Raw genomic sequence first — 13,250 nt, 5'->3', positions numbered from 1 at the left:
GGCCTTATTAAGCAGTTATCTATGTGATAATGTGTGTTGGCATTCTTGTAACTTAAATTACCTTCACAGTAGTTATTCTTTATTTCTTGAATTTTGTTAGAAATTGACTGTTTAAGTGTTTTATGATATTAATAGCTAAATGGAAAATTTAGAATGATTAGATTATTTATTTTACTGTATTTTTGAATATTTTGTTACCAATATTGAGATAGTTTCAGTGTAGTGTTGCTGTGGACAAATTAGAGGCAGGTTAGTTGTGTTTAATTGTGTGATTATAACAACACACTCATTCAGTGGCTGATCAGAATGCATATTGCCGAAGAAAATTTTGGTCCTTAAGTAGGGTTTGGGATTTTTAAGAAGTTGACGGAGTATATTGGATTGTGGAATTCCCAAATGGGTATATGATTTAATAAGCTTATTAGTTTTCTCAAATGGTATTAAAAATACCGTTCTAACTGTTTTGCTCTTGAGAGAACCATTCCATGGAGAACTGCCATACCATAAGTACTTTCAGTGCAGGGCAGTGAAACTTGCCTTTCTTGGGCAATGAGATATTTCAATGAAAGGTTTCTCAATGAGCAACTCTGCAAAATATGAGTAATATGAGATTTCAAGTAAATTAATCGTGACAACAAGAAGGCATATTCCAGTGACGTTGGTGTAAATATCTTTTGGTGGTACACTGTATGGTGCAAGCAAGTTGGTAATGTGAAAATTAAAATTAATCAGCTTGCAGGTGTACCATCATTAATAAGATTTCAAAAAAAAGGATTGTGTCTGGCCAGTGAGGATGTTGGATGATGCTTATTTTTTGATGATGTGTGACCAATCAATTGGGAGAAATTCTTATGCAGAAAGATATATGAATAAAGAAAACTATAATTAAAATGATATCAGTGAAGGGTTCTGTCTTCAATTAAAGCAGATTTAACGAATGAACATGAACAGTGTTCGGTTGTTTCATCATAATCAATCTGCGTCCAGTATTCGTTTGCTGTAAAACATAAAAATACTATAAAATTTATCACCATTACAAGGAGATAAGGAGAAGGTATGTGATCTTTAAATAATTACACATGATTAAGTATAATAACAACTTATATATTTCCAGCAAATTGTAGTACACTGAAACCTACATCTGCTCTCTTGGAGCCCATGCAGAAGAAAGATAGAAATATAATGATATGATAATTGAAGAGTTATCTACTGTTTTGTTATCAACGATGTAATGTAAAAGTTCTAAAGCATTCTAGAGGCTTCTCTTTTAACATGTGTACTTTGATTACAAAAGAAGAAAGGTGTTTATCTGCATTTTACTAATGTCATTTCACAAAAAAATACTCACAGAAATACACTTAGGAATTAAGTATCCTTTTCCCACAGAGTTCCTTAGAGGTCACATAAAAAGATAATGCTTCAGTACGTAGGTCTGAGCGCCTCAGTGGAGCTGAAAACCATGCTGACAGCAGCATTATTACTATTAAAATTATCCTTCCTGGAGAGGCATCAACAGAGAAACCAAGAAGGGAGGTCCCTAGGGTTTCCACTCTAAGAGTGACATGGCTCTCTGTGGCAGCAGGATTCCCATGCTGAGGGATCAGTGTCACCTGGCTGCTAGTATTTTTAATTATGAACGTCTTCAGTGACTGCTGTTGGGGTTGACAGTGGAATGTCGATGTCGTGTGCATCAGAGAACGACAATTCAAATAGTGATGATAAAGCTAAGCTCACTGGACAGAATATTAGTTGAACCTTTGAAAGAGTACAATGAAGTGCAGTAGTTGGTGGAGAATTAGTACCAGGCAGTCACTGGGCCCCCCTCTGCTGATGTAAGGCATGGCAGTGAAGAGTGTGTGTGTGTGTGTGTGTGTGTGTGTGTGTGTATGTGTGTGTGTGTGCGTGCGTGCGTGCACGTGCAGAAAGGAGCTATTGTGTTTGGACATCCCAATGACTACACTCTGAAGGAAATTGCCCATGTATTAGTGTATTAACGCAGACTCTCCATGTTGAAAAGAAATGGTGTACCACTTGTAGTCATTTAACAACGTGTAAGAACAGCGGTTGTAAAAAGGTACTGTACTTATTAACAGGGACCAGAGACAAGTGTCACATGTTGACAGTGACAATTGATAACAGATGGGAATTGCTGCTGCCAGTGAATACAAATCCATTGCAACCAGTTTCAGAGTGAAGATAGTGAGGAGAAGTACATGCAGTGGACATTTAGTGTCTGAAACTTTGCAAAAAGCCATTGCTCAAAGCAATACACAAAAACTACGTGCCTTCAAAGGTTCCAACAACACTGAAAGTGGACAGTAGATGACTGGAGGCATGTAATGTGGTCCAGCAAGTCACAATTTTGCCTCTTTGCAAATGATATAAGACAAAGTGCACCAACCACCCAATGAGATTTTTAACCCATAGTGTGTGGAGTGTGGTTCACACAGGACATGGTTTTGCAATGTTGTGGGGATGTGTTTCACTTTATGTTTTGGGCTGACTCATTCAGGTTACTGTGAACATGAATCAGGATGTGTATTTCAGCGTTCTCAGTGGCCATGTTTTTGTAGTATTCTGAGAACACTCCCATCTTCCAAGATGATAATAGCTGTGTTGACTGGTTCCTGATGTGATGTACACTTGGGCAGCATATTGCATCTTGACTGGCCAGAAAAATCTCAATCTCTTAGAAAATGTCAGTGCCATTTGGAACAATGAGTGAAACATAGTACCACAAAATGAAAAGAAATGACCATATGGTATTGTTGGCCGGGAGGCTCCATTTGGGAGAGTCCGGCCGCCGTATTGAAAGTCCTTTTTAGTTCACACCACTTCGGTGACTTGCAGATCAGTGATGAAAGGCACACAACACCCAGTCCCCTGCCAGGAATCGAACCATGCGTGATAGGCGGAAATGCTACGCTACGGAGATGGACATAGTACCACAATTTAATAGCTTGAGGGGATCACACCGTGGTTCAGGTCGAAAACAATCAATTTTCAGTTTTCATCATATTTTGCTAGATGAAGGTTTTATTTAAGTACTCTGGAAAGGATTTTGCTAAAAAAAAAATTTCCCTACATTTAAAGAGCATTTTCCTACCACGTGTGTTTGTGCCACGCCCACTTGCCCACTTTCCTGTCACCCACTTTTCTGCATGTATTTTAGATCTTTATATCCCCTATGTTGCACATTAGGGATTTTTTTTTTACTCCTGAGTGTGTTGGCTATCCTTGGAATGCAACAGTCAGTATTCTTTTGTTTCTGCTGTTTGTAAACAACATGCTTTCAAACACAGTTTTGACAAGTGTGATTGCAAGTAGTTGTTATACTTACGTTTGCAGTGCTTATTTACATGTGTTTTGTTGTGTTTATTGAAGATGACGAAACGTAAAGGCATTTTCAAGAAACGACGATTTAGAGGAAACAAGTTTAGAAAGCTTTCTGTACAAGAAGTTATGTCGCCTGGCAATGATGTTTCTAATTCTAATTGTAAGTCTTCAACAAGTGCATCATCAAAGAAGCTCTCACCATTTCAAGAGAGTTACAACGAATTTACTGTAAGTGACAAGGTGTGCAGTAACATTATTATAAACTTGAAAATATTATCAAATGTAATTTCTAAATTTGTACAATGTAGACAGTGTGGTGAGTCACAGAGTGTGAAAATATGTGTGAGTGCAGTGGGAGAAAAGGCCTAGGAATTGCTTTGGGTTTAACTTGCACTAAATGCTCAGCTGTGATTTCATTTATGAGTTCTTCAAAACCAGATGCAAGTGGCCCTTATGAAATCAATACTAGATTAGTTTATGCCTTACAACCCATTGGCAAAGGCATGGCTGCAGGGAGAACATTTTGTACATCAACCACCAAATAAATTTGAAAAACTGACTGCAATATTAGAGAAAGCTGTGTGTGAGATCAGTGAGGAAAGCATGAAACTGGCTGCTAGGGAAGCAGTGGAAGAAAATGATGGATGTTCGGATATTGCAGTTGCACTTGATGGAAGTTGGCAGAAAAGAGGACATACTTCTCTGAATGGAGTAGTGACTGTCACGAGTGTAGACACTGGTCAAGTGTTAGATGTGGAGATAATGTCTAAATATTGCAAATGTTGTAAAGTCAATGAACATAAAGAACACAACTGTGTGGCTAATTTTAGAGGAACAAGTGGTTGTATGGAAGTTCCTGGAGTACAACAAATATTTCATTTGCTCCATAGAAACAAGAGCCGTACAGTACACCAAATATTTGGGCGATGGTGACAGTAAGGCATACAACAATGTGGTGAACTCTAAACCATATGAAGATGCCATTATTAGCAAAATAGAATGTGTAGGCCATGTTCAAAAACGTTGGGGAACAAGGCTGAGAAAACTAACTGTTGATATGAGAGGAAAAAAATTAGAAGATGGAAAATTGTTGACCGGACAGGATTGGTTAACTAAAACTGAAATAGAAAACTTGCAGCTATACTATTGGCAGGAAATTAAGAGAAATAAAGAAAATCTGGAGGCAATGAAGAGAGATGTTCGGGCCATATTCTTCCATAAGTCCTCTACTGATGATAAGCCTTGTCATGGATTGTGTCCATCAGGAGAAAATTCGTGGTGCAAATACAATAGGGCTCAGGCAACTGGAGAATCTTATTCTCACCAGCATTCTCTTCCTGCTGCTGTAATTACAGCAATTAAACCTATTTTCAGAGACTTGGCTCATCCTGACCTTCTAAGGAAATGTCTGCGTTGGCAGACACAGAACCCAAATGAATGTTTTAACAGCATAATTTGGAACTGCTTTCCTAAAACTGTGTTTGTAGGCGTGCAAAGAATGAAACTAGGAGTTCATGATGCTGTTATTACATTCAATTGTGGTAATATTGGAAAGTGTTGGGTACTGAAAAAGCTGGGAATTAATACTGGTGAAAATATGATCACTGGGCTGCAACATTGTGATAAAATGAGGATAGCCAATGCAGACAGGTCTGCATCTAATATGGCCAAGAAAGCAAGACAAACATCCAGGAAGGTGAAAAAGAAGCTGGAAGACGTGCTAGAGGCCAAAGAAGGGCCACCATATGCAGCAGGACAGTTTTAATTAACTGTAAGTAACAAATTTCAAAAGTTTTTTCTTTAAAGTCAATTTCCCTCAAACTAAAATTTTCAGTACATATGCCCCATTATATCAGAAACTATCATAGTTAAATGAATGAAGTTTTAAGAGACTCTGCATAACATACAAAGCCACCTTTGGCACTACATTCATTAATATTCCCCCATTAGGAAGATCACAAAAAAATATTTTCTGCAGAAAAAAAAACTTAATATATTTTGTTAATAAATTTAAAAAAAGTATTTCTTAAAAATTATAAAATTGATAAAGTTGATTTTAGTACAGTTGACTCTATTAGCATCATGTAACACAGTAAAAATATTAAGGTCCTGCATCAAATAGTTTTTACAGAAATGGGTCAAATACTTGCCTAAATTAACACGGGTTAGATAGGCAGGGTGTGGTCCCCTTAATGGGATCTAACCCTCAATTGCTTCAATCAACTGGACATGACATACCTGAAGAAACATGTACGCACTCTTCCTCTCTGAATTGACACCATTATCAAAACAGGAGCCAGTAAAAAAAGTAGTATTAGTGTGAGGTTTCTTACTGATGGGTCTTGCAGCCTTAAAGAAATGATCATTTAGGTGTTCTATGTGGATGGATTTCTGTTGAGCAGAACAGTATTATGTAGTTAATCCAGATTGCAGACCTCTGTCTTGATTGGCTGTCTACTCCAGCATTCTTATGGGAATGCAAAAGTGTGTACTTCATAAACCTCTGATGGGAAGGATGGACTGTTTCAGCAGTAATACCCAATCAACCATGAGATCGTGACTGAACTATCTGGAGAAAACAAGTTATACTATTTGTGTTAAGAAAACTAAAAGGGTACAAGTTCGTGATCATTCATTCATAATAGTCAAGAGCAAGAAGAGAATAAAAACCTCCCCTTTCTACATCAACAAAAGTTTGGAAGAAACTGCTGGGCCTATTAAAGGAATAACATGATATTAAAACAGTGTTCTAGTGGTCAAGGCAGCATCAGAAGGATTTAAACTTTTAAATTTCCTCAATTTAAGAGATTGCCTAATTGTAACTTAATAGTGGAGCAGCCTTGAGTAAATTAAGGAGTAGTTACCTGCCATGAAGGCTGGTCAACAACCTCAAGGAATTATGAAAAGAATGAAAAAATGGAGGCATCAGAGAGTTAAAAAGAATGAAGAAAGCAAATGGATCACTGGGGGAGGGGAAGGAAAAAAAAAATCAGTTCTTCCATCTCACTTGAAAATAAAAGTGAATGAACCTTTAAAAGGTGAAATTCCAGTACTCTTGTCAGGCATATTTAAGAGTGTGGGAAAAACTATTCCTAGCTTTTGAAACTATTAGGTCCTTTATTGGGAAGGAAAAATGGATAAGTTAGGTAAGGTTGGAAAGGAGATGAAGGTCACTGAGATCACAGGATGAAGACCCACCTGTTGTAAAGACAAGGGGAAACAAAAGTTAAGTGGCAAATGGCAGAGAAAATAGGTCAAAAATATTGTTAAGTAGTGTGCCAGTTTCAGTCCAGAGACTATAGGAGGACAGAGTGAGAAATCAAGTTGGAGACAGAAAGAGGAACAAGAATCGTAAAATGAGATGGGGCATAATAGAGGAGGAGGTGAGAATGTAGATAAAAAAGGAATAAAATAAATGACATAATAATTTGAGTAAATAAATAAAAATATTATGATACACAGTCCAGTTACATTGATGTGACTACCGCCTATGTTCAGTGTCAATACGCGATAACCACTCACAAGCAGTAGGTGGCAGCACTGGTGATGAAGGGAATATAAATTGTGTTGTGGAGATGCAGAAAACAGTGCAGTATTTGTCATAATGCAGAAACGGAGCAATTTATCTGATGCCCGAAAGGGCGTGACCATTGGCTTTTGGACCAAGGATTTCCGAAATGGCTAAGTTTGTAAACTGGTCACATGCTGTCTTGGTTAAACTATACCGTGCAAAATGGTGCTATCTAGAATTGATGTTGAGGCATCTGTGGTGTGCCATGGGTCATAGATAACGGGGGTGAACAACAGCTGTGGAGATGTGTTATGTGAATAGACATGTAGTTTTTGAGGAACATAACACCCAGATGAACCAAGGGGGTACCAATGGTGTCTTCTCAATGATCGGTCAACGAACTTAGCTGTGTATGGACCTGAGCAGCAGATGCCTGGTTCATGCATCCGTGCTGACTGCTGTTAATTGTCAATGAAGGTTGGAATCTGTATGCCAGTACCATAACTGGACATTCATTGAGTGGAGACAGCTCACCCTTCCAGATGCATTCTGTTTTGTGCTCCATCGGACAGATGTCCATTGGCATTTATGGCATGAAACATCTGAAAGCGTACACCCTTCAACAGTCGTCAGAAGGGTCTGGGTTGGAGAAGGGAGTGTTATGGTTTGGGGAATGTTTTCTTGGCATTCCTTGGGTGATCTTACCATTCTGGAAGGAACAATGCATCAACAAAAGTATGTATCTATCCTTGGGGACCATGTCCGCCCAATGTACTACTTTTTCCTAGTATGTACCATTTTCATTAGTTGCAGCTTGGAGGAACTCTGGGTGAAATGAGAGTGTTCTTTTGACACTCTTTTACTGCCACAAAACATAATAATGTTAGTCGTTCATAGAATTTACACTTTCCAGAATAATTCCTATAAAATTTGTGACTTTTGTCACAATACTGTCCCCTTCTCCTAGGATCGACACCTATTCCTTCCTTGTGGGTTGACCTTATGAGAACACTTCCTCTTTCTGTTCTGGTAGGTACGCCCCTTATAAACATCCCTATTTTTTACACTACAGATTGTCCTATCTCCACGTAGGTACGACTGTCCTTTATACATAGTGAATGCTGGGTACGCCCCCCTTATCCTTTCTGAGTAGGCCTCATGGTTCATTACCCTATGTATAACATAATTAAGTATCTTCTGGTAAAGCTATAAATCTATTTTAAACTTCGCATTCATTCTTTAATATATCATATACTCCCTAGAGTCCTCTACTTATCAACTTCTATACTTTCAATAGATACTATGTCTACATATACTATTCACATCCCACTGTCCTTCAATTCATCAGAATATTTATTACACTGATGTTGCTCACGCCTCTTTCTTATTTATCTGTTACTCATTACTACTCTATAATTGTTCATCATGTATGGGCACCTCTCCTTATATTCGATGTAGAACTGTCATAACTCTCCACGTATGTGCACATAATTCCCTCTGTACACACCTTTCCCCCTAAAACATCCGGGTGTTCTTAAATCGTGACAGGCTTTGTCTTATATAATTTAATGTTTGGGTAGAAGTGTATATTTGTGTATAAGTGGATGTGTGTTTGTGTAGTCTGATTCTTCGACCTTCTTATCTAAAGATAAGATGTAGATTATTAGTAACCTATGAATATGGAAAAAGGGGAAAGATAGACATGTCCTCAAGATGAGAAGTAAGAAAGGAAAAAATAGATGTGGTTGCTAAGGTCGAAGAAGAGAAAGAAGATAGCCCCAAAGACAAGGAGACCCTTACCACCCCCCTTCCCTATGATCCCTACCCCCTCAGGTACTTGAGTGAGACGCCGGAGGAGGTTTGGTGTTAAATCATGTTCTACAGAACAGACTTGTCCCACTTTCAACCTTTGAGGTCCCCGAAGGAAATCCTAGCAACCCTATGGAAATGGCAAATGATGAAGAATCAGGCACACTTGTTTGTGAGGGTTGTTTGAAAGGTGTGATGTGTGTTTTGTGTTAGTCATGATTTATCTGTTCTTGTAAATCATGCTTTTAGCTACAAGACCCACCCCTTTCAAAATTTATACAAACCCTCCCATCTATATCACATCTCATAAATGATATAGAATACTCTATACAAAATAGAAAAGCTATACACTTCAGTATAACAATTGTTCAATTAGTCACATTGTATTACATTTTCCACAAATACACTACTTTATTCAGTTTATTTAATCTAGATATCACTTTTTTGTGATTCTTTTAAGTTGTTTTCTATTTTATGGTTATATCCAGTTTTCTAAGCAATAAGATTTTAGGATAGTTCTAGATCTTAAAGGAATTCGGTGTAGGAAACTATTTGGAAAAAAACACCGAAAACAACTCAGTATCTGACGGTTGTCACTCCACCTGTTAACGTAGAATGTTAATGTCCCTGGGGAATAGATGACAGAATAGTTTAAGATTTTAAAGGAATTCAGTGCAGGAAAATTATTTTGGAAGAAACATCGAAAACAACTCAGAATCCGACGGTCGTTACTCCGCCTGTTAACTCAGAATGTTAACTGCCCGTTAACTCAGAATGTTAATGTCCCTGGGGGATAGATGACAGAATAGTTAAAGATTTTAAAGGAATTCAATGCAGGGAAACTATTTTGGAAGAAACACCAAAAACAACTCGGGATCCGACAGTCGTCACTCCGCCCATTAACTCAGAATGTTAACGTCCCTGGGGTATAGATGACTCCGCCCGGGTCCCATGGATCTGATATTAACTTTTCTTGTGCACTGGCAGACCAGTAATTTTCTTTAAATTTCCTTTGAAAGTCTTCCCAAGAGGAAAAATTCTCAATATTTACTGTACCCCATTCCCAGTCTTCCCCTAGAAGTTACCCCACAGCAAATTTGATCTTCTTAGGACCTTCCCAATTTTTTGGTAATGCTTGGTTAAACCTTTTTGAGAAATGGCTTGGATGTACATCTCTGTCCAGCTTAAATTTAGGGAATTGTCTAGATAACCCTGAATTAGCTCCCCATTGTAAATTGGTCACAGCTTCACTAGTTAATACAACGTTAGGTGAAGATACCCGTTTTTCTACTTTGTTCTGTATAAGCTTAATCTCTTTCCACAGGTTGTCCATACCCTTCCTGGTATCATTAAGTTCAGAAGAAGGAATTGGTGATATGTTCCCAAATGTTATTCTCTCTATAATTTCTCCAGATTGTTCTTCCAATCTAATTACATTTATAATATCAGAGTTGGCTATTTTCTCTTTGAAATTCCATTCTACATTATCTACTCATGTACTGTCACCTATAATTTGCGGTTGAATGATCAGCATTAATTCATTATTCTTCTCTACACTCTCTTTCAAAGTGTACAACCCATCCCTTACATCATTATATTTAATATTGTACCATTTTCAAAAGATCCTAACTTTTCAATAAGTTCTGATTCTACATTGGTACATTTGTTCTCAATGTCCAGGTCTAACCTTTTTGATAAATCTTGCAAATTGTCATTCTGTTTATGACTAAGGTCAGCAAACATATGATTTATATGAGTTGTTAAAGAATTTGTCAACTCGTTCTTTAAATGTTGTTGTTGTCGTCTTCAGTCCTGAGACTGGTTTGATGCAGCTCTCCATGCTACTCTATCCTGTGCAAGCTTCTTCATCTCCCAGTACCTACTAGAACCTAAATCCTTCTGAATCTGCTTAGTGTATTCATCTCTTGGTCTCCCTCTACGATGTTTACCCTCCACGGTGCCCTCCAATGCTAAATTTGTGATCCCTTGATGCCTCAAAACATGTCCTACCAGCCGATCCCTTCTTCTAGTCAAGTTGTGCCACAAACTTCTCTTCTCCCCAATCCTATTCAATACCTCCTCATTAGTTACGTGATCTACCCACCTTATCTTCAGCATTCTTCTGTAGCACCACATTTCGAAAGCTTCTATTCTCTTCTTGTCCAAACTAGTTATCGTCCATGTATCACTTCCATACATGGCTACACTCCATACAAATACTTTCAGAAACGACTTCCTGACACTTAAATCTATACTCGATGTTAACAAATTTCTCTTCTTTAAATATATTTTTAAATTCTCTACTTTAATACTTATAGTGTCAGATTCAGTCTTCAAAGCACCATGCCTTCACATAGATTACTAAATTCTTTACTTTGAGAATCTACTTTGGTGCTCAACAAACCTAAATTTGATGTTTGAATATGAGTTTAACTTAAGACTCTGAGCATTTAATTGAGAATTTACCAAGCTTAGTTCTTTCCTTAGAGTCTCACTCTGAGCATTTAATTGCAGACTCTGAGCTTTAATTAAATTTATCAACTCAGCCCAGTCAGGCACTTTTTTGCTAACTTTCATGGCCATAGCTGGTTCTTGAGTGTCCCCAACCAGTTGTATCTTTTCCATACTTTTGTATGCTTTAGCTCTTGTAAGCATTTAAAACTAACTTTAAATATGATAACCTCACAAATAAAGTTCACTCAACAGTATCTTCTACCACTTTGTGCTAAAGTAATGAAGTTTTGTTTCATGCTCACCCAGCTTAGAATTCTTGTAGCATAGGTAAGCGGATGTGGAGGGAGGTCAGCACTGGTGAAAGCAGCTGGTGCAGTTGGTGTCAGATGTATGTTGGTTTCTGTGTCTGTGTCCCGGCGAGGTGTGTGAGAGCTTTATACTCCCCCACTGGATCTTATCGGTTGAAGTATTCTATGCGTATTTCTTCTTAGACAAAAATGTCGAGATCTTTGCTGTTTTATTGTTGTGAATTTTTCATGTTGTCACCATTTTTCATTCAAATTTTGCTCCATTAGATACTTGAGCATATTCCAATGTCTCAGAATAAATCCCTTGTCGTATTATGTTTGGTTGCTAGAGAAACACAATAGCTTCTTTTCTCATTTTTGACTGAAAATTCCTGTTTTTTTGGTCCTTTCACACAGGTCGCCATGTTCTAACATTCTGCTGACATAAAGTGTGAAAGTAGACATACAAACTTTCCTGTTCATCAGTTAACAATGTATTTGACTTTCATACACAATATAATTCACACTTTCAACATACATATGTAACTTTCTGTAAGTACCTCATACTGTCGAACATTAGAAACAAAATGAGTTACAGTTAAAAGAAAGTTGGCTTGACTACCATGACTTTCTTAAAATGAATCAGAAAATACATCTTGCCCCTACCGAGGCTGAGTCAAGAGTCTATGAGAGTACTTTTTCAGCTGTTCTTGTTTCACATAACGATAGTCAGTGACACAATAAGCACAAAGCTGCATATAGATTCCATGGTTCTTCGATACACATTCATTAACACATCTATGGATTGCCCAATGGGTACTTGGTGCCGTTCGACCACCGCGTCTACCTTCTACCCGCAACTGATTTTAAACCTGCACACACAGACATGAGATGCACAGTAGGTAGGCTTCTACCATCCCACACTCGTATGTAGAATATTGTGTGTTCAAGACAGTAGAAGGCTGAGTGGTTCTAGAATTTACACAGAAATTCTCGAATCACTACACCATTGCTGTTTGTGACTTCAGTTGGTGCACAATGAGAACTCACTGGAGGGCTGGGTGGAGGTCTGTTGTGTTTTCTGATGAAAGCTGGTTCTGTCTTGGTGCCAGTAATTGCTGTGGGTTGGTGTGTTGAGAGCCTACAACCAATCTGTCTGCATGCTAGACATAGTGGTCCTACACCTGAAGATACGGTCTGGGTTGCGATTTTGTGTGATAGTGGGAGCACTCTCTTGGTTATTTCATGCACCCTTACCATGAAACTGTGCATCAGTCTGGTGATGTGGCCTGTTGTGCTGCCATTCATGAACAGCATTCCAGGGGCTTTTATCCAACAGTGTAACACTTGCCCACATCCCACTGTTGTAACCCAATATGCTCTACAGAATGTTGACATGTTGGCTTGACCTGCTCAGTCACCAGATCTATCTCCAATTGAGCACATATGGGACACCATTGGACGACAACTAAAGCATCCACAACCAGCATTAACCATCCCTGTAGTGACTGACTAAGTGCAACAGGCATGGAACTCCATCCACAACTGACATCCAGCATCTGTACAACACAACGCATGCACATTTGCATGCTTGCATTCAACATTATGGGAGTTACAAGGGTTATTAATGAACAAGCATTTCACATTTGCAGTGGCTTATCTCACACCCACATTACCCTGTGATCTTGCAATGTTAATTACCTATATACGTCACCTAGACGAATGTATTCCCAAAATTTCATTACACCACATTAATGATTTTTCAGTGTTATGATTTTTCTTCTGTCAGTGTAGAATTAAATGCTTCAGTTTAAGAAGCAAGGGTATATATTTTTCCTGTCATCTCATATCCT

This window comes from Schistocerca piceifrons, chromosome 2, assembly GCF_021461385.2.
Source record: "Schistocerca piceifrons isolate TAMUIC-IGC-003096 chromosome 2, iqSchPice1.1, whole genome shotgun sequence".
Lineage (NCBI taxonomy): Eukaryota > Metazoa > Arthropoda > Insecta > Orthoptera > Acrididae > Schistocerca > Schistocerca piceifrons.
The sequence above is the reverse complement of the archived record's forward strand: the minus strand, read 5'-3'. Positions refer to the sequence as shown.